Raw genomic sequence first — 10,818 nt, forward strand, 5'->3', positions numbered from 1 at the left:
CGCCAGAATTCCTGGGTAGCCAAACAGCGACAGCTTCCGAGGGACATAATAATATACTTTACTACAAGGGAATCTAGAAATGAGATAATACAGAGGCTCTACGGAAAGAGGTTGAGAATTGATGGGGAGGACTTGATTGTTTTTAAAGAGATACCATTTCAAATATTAAGAACAAGGAGACAGTACGCTTTCTTAACTGAAGAACTCAGAAACTCTCAGATTCCATACAAATGGGAAGTCCCAGCTGGTATTACAGTTACATTTGGCAACCAAAAACATCGCATTAATTCTGTCTGTGAAGCCCGAAAATTTTACTACGAGACCCTGAAGGCGGGACTTCCTGATTCATCCGGACCTAGAGAGAGACAAGGAGAAGGAGAAGACAAACAGCGAGACACGTGGCTACAAGGTGGAGGGTGTTGCTTTCCTCTTCCGGAAGGGCAGAAGACTAAAGAATAAAGACTAAGCGTTGTTTTTAAAGCTTTATGATTTCCGTCTGGGATAAAATGGAAAAGTGGCATATCGATGATGAGACATGGAGACTGAAAGAAGCGTTGCTGATTGTGGACATATATTGTACATAAGTTTTGTCTGAACTCTAACTCAAATTGCGCATGAACTATTTTCTTAGGCGAGTAGAGCGGAAATTGTGATCTTTTTGAGTTGTGGTTTGGGACGAACGGAGTTGGGAGGTGCGTGGGAGAGGGAGGGGTAGCGAAAGCTTAACTAGATTACCTGGGGCTAGAACGCAAGCTGACGTTTGTTTGAGTTGCTATCTCAATATAAGGTTAAGAAAGATTGGTCGGAGAATCTTCAGGAAAGTGGAGTAAACATGGGAGGAGCAATGAATGTGGATAAAATATATATGTGGATATGGATAAAGGCAGGGTGGAAGGTAAAAAATTTATATGTGGAGGTGGGTAAGGATAGAAAGGGAGGTGTTGGAAATGAAAAATGAAAGAAATATTTGAGTTTAATGGTGTTATAGAAAGGTTTGGTTATTTGGATAAAAAAGATATAAATTAAAGGTCTGAATAGATAGACAAAGCAATGAGACTTTTAGTTGGGGAATCCTAATTGATCAACTTACCTGGCTCTAATACAGTTTGAAACCCTGCAAGTAGCAAAATAACCGAAATTTGGAATGAGCTACATTGTTTAAGATTTACAGATAATGGGAAGCTGTGTTAATGTAGTGGGTTTATTGACCCTTTTTGTTTCTTTCTTCTTTTTGTGTGTGAGTGTGTGTTTTTTTTTTTAATTTCTTATTTTCTACTATTTTTCCTTTTTCTTTTTGGCTTTACTTTTATCTTATTTTTTTAATTTTAAAGTTAGCTGGCCTTATTATACTCAAATGCTTGTTAAAGAATTATGCCGGGTATGGGACCTGCGAAGCCGTAAGGGGGTTAGGGAGGGGGGATTATAGGGGGGAGGGGGGAGGGTGGAATTATAGTTTCAATCCTTAGAACAATAAGAATTCACTTGTATACTGCGGCTCGTTTTTCTTTTTTTTCTTTTTTTCTTTTTCTACTTTTATTTTAAAAACAAACTGAATTGTATGGACACACCAAAGTGAGGAGAAGAGGGAAAGAGAAGGGAGAAGTAAAGAGGGAGTGAGAGGGAATGTAAGGAGGGTGAGATGGAGGGAGGGGGAGATGTCTGAGGGGGTAGGGAAGTAGAAGAGGGGAATGTTGGAGGGGTGAAAGGAAAGTTGGAGGGGGAGAAGAGAGGGTGTACGGGGGAAGGAAGTGTTATGTTGGGGTTTTTTTTTTCCTTTTTTTTTTTTTTTATGCACAGTATATAAGTGATTGTATAAAATGAAAATGAAAATGAAATAAATAAAATGTATTACTAAGAATATTCTGCATTTGGCATAGAATACTTTTGACTTCCAGATGTAATTACCATACATGACTAGCATGGATGTTATGAAACTGAGACATTGGATCTGTGGGGCAGATTTCTTACAATTTGGGGAAAAAATTATTTGGAAGTACACTTATTTTTAAAAATGTGGCGCTGCCCAAAGGCATCATAATAACTAACATTGGTTTATTAGCTCCTAGCCCTAAAGTCTCTTGAGATACATTGGTAATTATCTTTATGCTCTGGAGAGCTATGGACAAGAAAAGACAGTTTCCCATCAGAATTTCAATCTTTCTAATCTGTTCTGAAATCAACCTATACAAAATATTCAAATATTCAATCTATATCATAATATGCATTTATATTCCCCACCCCCCTGCCAGAATTAGCTATTAGCCAGAGCTGACAATCCCAAATGCCATGATATGAGGATATCCCATAAGAGGAATTCTTTCATAATGTTCTTTACTGAGATTTATATGAAACCAGGCAGGCTGCAAACTGCTGAATTTATTATGTTTGGAAGACTTAGAATTTATTATGTTTGGAAGGTAAAAGGAAACTAGGCCATCAAATAACACAGTGGTTGGACACCATCAAAGCTGACCCTAGCCAGAGCATAAAAAAACCCAACAAGTAGGGCAAGTTTGGAAGATGGGAGAGACTTGTCCCATGGAATCACCAAGAGTCGGACATGACTGAATGGATAACATCATCACGAAGCTAGTAAGAATATACTATGTTTTCATCCTCCTTTAACTAAGATAAGTGCAAGAATTTCTCACTCTGCCAGGAAAATATTCTCCTGAAACAGGGGTGTCAAGCTCAATTTCATTGAGGGCCACATCAGGGCTATGATTGACCTTAGGGGGCCAGGTGGGTGTGGCTGACTGGGTAGGTGTGGCCAACTGGGTGGGCATGGCCAGTTTAATGCCACACACTGGGTGTGCCTGACTGGGTGGGTGTGGCCGACCTAGTGGGCATGGCCAGCTTCATGCCACTCCCCAAACTGCTGGCATGTTTTCTCTTCACATTGGGTAGACCGGGCCAAAGCGATGCAGGCCAGCCCCTTACATTTTCCAGGTTCTGGCCCATGGGCCTTGTGTTTGACACCCCTGCCCTAAAATATTCTCAGAGAAATAGAATAGCTAGGGAAATGATAGAATATGCAGTACTGTTATGAACGTACCAATGATTCAAATGAAAGAAAATACTAAATTTCCCTCAAGTTGAAAACTCCTGGTTAAGCATATGCAGATATGATTGCCCTTGTTTTGTTCCAGAATTTGTTTTCAACTTATTGGTCTGACATAAAGTCTGATATTCCCTGTTACTCTCCCATTCAACCAGCTAGTTTTGACTTTCTTTGATCTTTTTTTGATAGATCAACCAACCTTGAGTTACAACATAGTTGACAAACCTTTCAGGAAAGGTTTGCACCAATGCCATGTCACAGGCAATTCAGTGCGGAATTTGTGTTCAAAATAAGCTTGTTCTTAAATATGCTTGCACCTTTTACTGAGAAAGTTCAATTTTTTTTTTACTTTTTACATTTATAGGCCACCCTTAACCAATTTTAACTTCCAGTAAGTTTACTGGGGATTATTTTTCAAAGGTTAAATATTTATGGGATCTCTTATTTTTCACATCTCTCTGTTCTTTTACTTGTGATATTGTTGTTACTCCAAATTGTTCCCCATTCACTCCCCACCCTCAATTCTGTCCTTAGTCCAGGATGGGAGTGTTACCAAAATCAAAAGCTGCTACGGAAGCTCCGTAGGCTGTCAAGTTTCATTGTAAGGATTAAAAATATATTCTGGGCAATTGCTTTGCAAATCACTTTAATCCTTGGCCAGAGAATGGAGTATTTTTAGAAAGCTGATCATAGGGAATGTCAGATACTCCCTCTTGTAGCCCTTTTGAAAACATGGTGACATGATACCTCCACAGTGAAAGAAGAAGCCACAGAAGCCCATTTTGATATATTTATAGTAGCTGGAATATTCATCTATTATTTTTTAAAAATAGGGAAACATTGGTTGCCCAGGAAGAGACTGGGCAGAAGAGAATTTTGGACACAACTCACAGTGCATGAAAATGTATCACAGAAGTAGCCTTATTTGGAAAGTCTTGTTCTGTAGCCCACCACACAGCTTTCCAAGCAATGCTATTCTAGATCCCTCACCTGACAACATTACTCAACCTATAATCCAGGGTTTTTGCATTTGTAGGTAGGGAAGAGTTTTGCAGCTATGAATCATCTCTATTTTTTCCAACAGAGAATGCTAGATTACTTACACGACGACACAGACAGTTCAGTTATGACTCTGACCACCACTCATTCTGCTTCTCTCTGGTTATTAGTTAATACCATGTATTTCATAGCTTAACGCATTCTTCCATTTCAAATTTGCTGCCTTCTTCCTCTCTTTAGCAATCTGATGAAGTAAATTGTTGTTTTGCATTTTAAAGACTTTGATATTGAAGTATTAATATTCACAAACCCATTTTGTGGTTTGTAGTTGAAACAGACTCTGAATCAAGTTATCTCAGATTGCCAGAGTGGGATCAGAGCTGTTTTGAGTGCTGAGAAATGGAATCATGTATTAACTGGTTTAGCCTTTTATAGTAACAGCTGTGATCCTCTGATAAATTCTACATAGTTTTTGTTTGCTTACAATAGGTAAATTAATCTATATTACACAAAAAACTTTTTCTGAGTGCAGAACATGTAAATAAGGCTGCCATAATATCCCCTCAATATCCCTCTCCTCTCTCCATTATCCAGCAATTTAGAAATCTTGGCTGACAAGTGCCAGCAGCTCCACTCAACAACTGAGGACAAACTCAGCTACTGCTTGTTTTGCTAAGTGTCAGGGCAGTGATCAGGTGCCCAGGCAATTGCTTCTTTTGGCTCCAGAGGCAATGAGCACTCCAGCAAATAAAGAAACTTAAAGCTTTATTATAAGCAAACAGATTTAAAAGCATCACGTAAAAGGCATACATACCAAGCAAGGTGATACCCAAATCTCTTACAAGCTGCCAAGAGCTCCTTAATAAGGACAGCAGAGATACCTTAAGGCTAGCCAATTTCTGTAGTGTCTAGTGCTGGGGTTTGGGCAGAAGCTTCCGACAAACAACACTACCAAGTTTTTTTATCGAAACCTGGCACCATGACTTCATGGCCCTGCTATGGTCATGAGACTAGAAAACCTGATCTTGACTGGATGACACATGACTCTACAGCTATATGACCCCCCATCGCCCATCCCTTTCTCTTTTATTCAGTAAACAAGCGTAAAAAACCAAGAGGTTAAATCAGAATGAGTTCTAAACTCCTAGACTTTTCTTAATAGGAAAGAGGAGGAGGATGGGAGAATAGAAAAGGCAAATCAAAATATGTCATTAGCTCCTTGGAATAAATAATGGGCTTCCACATTGCCTACCACACTGTTTTCTCATCCAGTGCTGATGTAGAAGGTGTAGCAGCATCATTAAATAACTTGTGGCACAGGATTCCATTCATTCATTCTTTTGAACCAGCAGCAAGAGTGGCATTTGTCACCTGTCCATCCACTCACTATTTCTCTTGTTCTGAACGCATCTAAAGGACACCAGAATGATTTTAAAAAATGGACATCAAATTCAAGAATGGCATTATGAAATGTCACAACAGATAGTCTTAAGGAAGGGGGAAAATTAGTCCCATTGCTTTTCTATGTATCAACATTCCAGCACAGAAGTTGCATTGCTAGGGACCACCGGAAAGTATTTTAAATAATGCAGCAAAAAAATTAAAAAAAGATTCACTAAGTCACAAACATTGCCCAGTATATTTAAACAATTTAATCCTCCACACGGAAAGACAACAATGCTGGAAGTGCTGCATTTTCCCATACAATTGCAGTATGTACTCAGAATACAGTTTTGTGTAGCAAAAGTACAATTTGAGGGAAGCCATATTAAAGAACCCTAAGAAAACCACAATTAGTGTGCAAAATATTGTTTGTGCAAAAGAACCCAAGAAACTCTTTCTTTCTTGTTCCCTTTGATTGGTTGGTTGGTTGATTATGTGCCACGAAGACGATGTCAACTCTTAGCAACCATATAAATTTTCTCCATGTCAATCTATCCTTAACCGGTTCTTCAGGTTTTCCAGCAGTGCACTTAATCACCACTGTAACTGAGTCCATCCATCCTGCTGCTAATCAATTTCTTTCCCAGAATTAGAAACTTCTCCAGAGAGCTCAGTCTTGATTTTGAAGAAGGTTCATCATGTGGTTGATACGGAGTTAATGGTGGAAAATCTTCCTTCATTTGTCATCATTATGACTTACACCTCAAAATTCGAATAACAAAAGTTGTGCACATGCATTCCAGTTGCAAATCTGGTGTGTGTGTGTGTGTGTGTGTGTGTGTGTTCATATATAAGTTTGGATGGGACAAATTTCTTATCCATTCCTGATCAGAACAACGCTGCCTGTGCTAACCACTATCCCATGTAAAAGGAAGATTCTTCCTTTGGAAGATGTCAAGCAAAACTGCAGGTGTGGTAATTCTTATTCTTGCAACAATCAGAGGTCCAGCATTTGCAGAGCTTCAGCCTTTATCTCTCAGTGCTTCACAAGCAAAAAATATGTTTCCTTCTCAGGAAAACCCTGATGCTCTTGGCTTATCTGCTCTCACTTCGTGACCTTTCTGAGTGCCATGAGGCAGCAATTTCCAACTTTGGTTTTGTTTACCCTGCACAATACCGTGGTATGATAATCAGTAGTCTATTGAATAAACAGTAACTGGTGGGGTTCATACCATATGTAGCAACACAAACAAACCACATTATTGCTTACTGTGTGGTTTGAAACTAACTTTTGGCTATTTTTGTTGTCCTTTGAGAAAAGCTAAAATGATCATTTCCATTGTTTAGGAAGGTTGCCTGGAACTAATTTTACCAAAGCTTAGTTATGGGAGAGATTCAGCAGAGGGTAGCATTTGGCTTAGTTAGACCTGGTTAGTGTCTGAATCAGAGACCACCAGAGAATTCCAAGGATGTTGGCTAGCTGGAAAGTTTTAAAAGAATCTCAAAAGAAAACCAGGACCAACCAGTCCTGTATTATTATTGCCTAAGGAACCGCAGATATGTGCTGATATGATCACTGGGAATCAAGCTTGCCTTGAGAGCACCTTAATTATTTCTTTAGTCATGGAACAAAGAAGTTAAAAATAAAGTAGGAGCTATGGCTGTATGTATTCTGCCCTATGTAGGGCAGTAAAGAAATATCAGTCCAGTCAAACTTTCAGCATGTCAACAAATTGAGCCAGAGTTTTCACAGAGGTGGACAAGTTTAGAACTGCTGCAACTAATGTTTAATAGTGACATAAATACAATAAAAACATAAATACAACGAACGAGTCTGGAGATATTTCACGAGAAGAGTCCTCTGCTCACAAAAGAATACCTTATGCCACCAGACTTTAAATTTTAGGCTTAGACAGTTTAGAAGTTCACCATCTTCGATCCGACCTAAGCGTAGTATATAAAACTATCTGCTACAATGTCCTACCTGTCAATGAATACTTCAGCTTCAACCACATATCACACAAACTCACAATAGATACAAATTTATGGTAAATCGCTCCAAACTTGCTTGCAGAAAATACGATTTCAGTAACAGAATCATTAATGCCTGGAAGTGTCAATACCTGACACTGTGGTTTCTTCCCCAAACCACCAAAACTTTTACCTTAGACTGTCTACTGTCGACCTCACTCCATTCCTAAGAGGCATGCATAAGTGCACCAGAATGTCTACTGCCCCTGTCCTAATATTCCCTTGTACTGTATTTGTATTTATTTCATGTATTCATAATCATGCCTATATTTATATCTGTTATCTAATTCATGCTTGATGAAAATAAATACATAAAAATAAACAAAACAAGCATTTTATTGATATCAGGCAAGTCTGTTGTCACCATATCCTTAGACTTCATTAGACAAAGGTTACCTGGGATAGCAGAGTGTTAGCAAGGCGCTGAACCCCATCTATGTAGGGGAAACAAAGGGAGCAGGTGATATAATGTATATCACAACTTCATATAGATACTACATTGTGCATTGTTCATGGGATTTCACTGATGCAAATTATATAATTTGTGCCATTTGACTGATGACATTATGATAAAAGTCATAGGACAGGGGTGTCCAAACTCCATGCTGGCTGGGGAATTCTGGCAGTTGAAGTCCACAAGTCTTAAAGTTCCCAAGTTTGAACACCCCTGTCATAGGATGATGATCTTTACCAGACATCTGGGATCCCCTTCGAAGACATCTGCACAACTAATTGAAAACCCAGATTCATTGTAAGATTCATTGTAAGATAAATAGCAGACAAGTGACTCTTTGGAAAAATAGCCACTACTGAGATAATATTGCCAAGGTGAGGGATGCCTTATATGGAAATAACATGGCAGCTGGAAAGACTAAACTAGATCTGAAATTGAAAAGAAAATATAACCCTTTCCTGCCCTGTGACTCCACAATTCTTGGGGAAACCTTTCTCCAGCAATTGGCATGGGAGATTTTCATGCAGTATAAGTTCAAGGTCCCTAACATCTCCAGGTGCATCTAAAGAGCAGCCACTGACAATCGATTTTAACAAAACTATAAAGACACTTATACCATCATGCTTGGCTCATAAATAACATAAAATTCAGTCCTGGTTTTATATTTTTACTTAAAATAAAGCATGGTTTGGCTGGATTTTTTGTGAAGAGGAATTTCAGCAACCCCATGTATTGTACCAATGCATAATGTCAAACTGAGGGCACCAAAGAGAAATATATCTGAAGTTGAGGGGTCCTTGGTGCTTTCTGAGCTTGATTGGGTTTTTTCCCCTAGACATTTCACTACCAAACTATGTAACAGCATCAGTGCTAGTCCTATGAGCCCTCATTTCAACTCTCAGCTATAAATATTCTCCTTTATTGATATCTGTAGTTTTTTATCCCCATAAATGTTTAAGTATTACCATTATCTCAGTTTCTATTTTTTTCCAATAAAATGTAAATAAAAGGCAAACACCTTTTCATATGACAGCTCCAGAGGTGGTATTCAGCCAGTTCTCTCCAGTTTGGGCAAACCAGTAGTGGCGGCTGTGGGAGGCTCCGCCCATGTGCCCCGATATAATGTGCAAGCACTCCGCATACACGGAAGGGGGTGCACATGCACAGATGCAGTGCGTGCGAGCGTTCACATTTGTGAACCAGTAGGGAAGTAAGTGAATCCCACCACGGGATAGGTCTGGCTATCCCGTCAGGCCTGGGGATAGGATTTATTCTCACCCCGCCCGAATGTTGAGTGAATGTTGTGTTTTTAGGGTTAATTTTTTACTCACGTTTTTTTTTCTTTTAAGTCTTGTCTTGCACTCCCTTCCCCCATTGTTGTAAGCCGCCCTGAGTCCCCTCAGGGAAAAGGGCGGCATATAAATGTTCAATAAAATCTAAATCTAAATGTGAAAACTGATCAGATAAACGTACTAAATGTGGTTTTTTTAAATCATCAGACTCTGATGATGTTACCTACTGGCAGAGGATAATGGCTCACACAACCTACTGAGAAATTAAGGAAGGCCTCCTCTAGGAGATTCTGCTTTGATCCAGAGAACCACTGATCCCTCTAGAATTGTACCTCCCCCCACATTTAAGAATTTGTTGTGGCAAAATGTTAAGGATTGGTTGGGAGGATTTGTTGAACAAAGATAACACTTTAAAGAGCTTAAGTGGCAGGTTGGAGAGAAACGTAATAAGCCTATGCAATTCTTCTTGCCAGCCTTTAAGGATTAAAATCACATATTACACATCTTTTGAATTATTTTGTTTCTCATAGAGAAGAGTGTTGCAAGGAAGAAATCAGGGAAAATATGTTCCTTTGAGAAATAGGGGAATTTCACCCTTTACCCCAGCCAGCTGATACGATTGGAAACACTGAAATGCAAGACAAATTCATCCCAATTCAAAGTCCAATGTTTCTAGGATATATGGTCATATTCCCTTCCTGTGCAAAAGACAGAGCAAACAAAAACCAAAAGCCCCCATCCCTACATCGCTGTCTATCACTTCTATAATCTTTGGATAAGGTCATTTTTTTTCACCCACGCCAGGGTAACAAAAGTGGGTCCTTCAGCCAGTCTGTTGAAAAGCTCCTAATGGCAACCTTCCCTGAAGATGTTCCTGTTGCTGTCCTTATTCTAGGCTGAGGAGGAGGAAGAGGGGGTGGAGGAGACTGTCTAGTGGACAATAAGAGATGTTGTCAGAACCTGGTACACTTCCTGACTATGTGAGAGAGAATGTTGATAGCTGCATCCAATTACACATGCTTTGGCCTACAGAATTCCCATGCAGCACCTGCTGGGGATAACTGCTGTTCAGTTCTGTAGGATTGCATGGGGATATTGGTGTATAATTTTGCCACAAACTGATACCTTTAAGTATCAGAACATACATTAACAGTCCTTTATCTAAGAAAACCAGGAATACTTTTGTCAATAATGGTAGTGTCAAGCTTTTGATCCCTTTGAACATTTATCGCTATTTAAGTTGCCAATGAACTGGTGGGGAGAGGAAGGTGGAGGAAGAATACAAACGATCCAAGAATAGACCGTGTGAGCCAAGAACCCACCAAGGTCACTGCTGCAGGTGTACGACAAAGAAATGAACTGTTCTCAAAACAAAAGACTGATACGTAATTGGACAGCATGACCTCTATGGGAGAGAGAAAGGGAAAGCTAATATTTAACTATGTAGCATTGAGCGGGAAAACGTCAGAACCGGTTTACTACCAACCGTCTGACTAGTTAACCCAAAAAAAGTAGGCACTCTCAAGCATTTTGAAATCCCAGAAGTAATTCTTCGTTGCCAAAGTGATGTATCCAATAAAGTTTTATGGTTGAGAGGT

This window comes from Thamnophis sirtalis, unplaced genomic scaffold (assembly GCF_051295495.1).
Source record: "Thamnophis sirtalis isolate CommonGarterSnake01/CBP01778 unplaced genomic scaffold, rThaSir2_p1.2 scaffold_7, whole genome shotgun sequence".
NCBI lineage: Eukaryota > Metazoa > Chordata > Lepidosauria > Squamata > Natricidae > Thamnophis > Thamnophis sirtalis.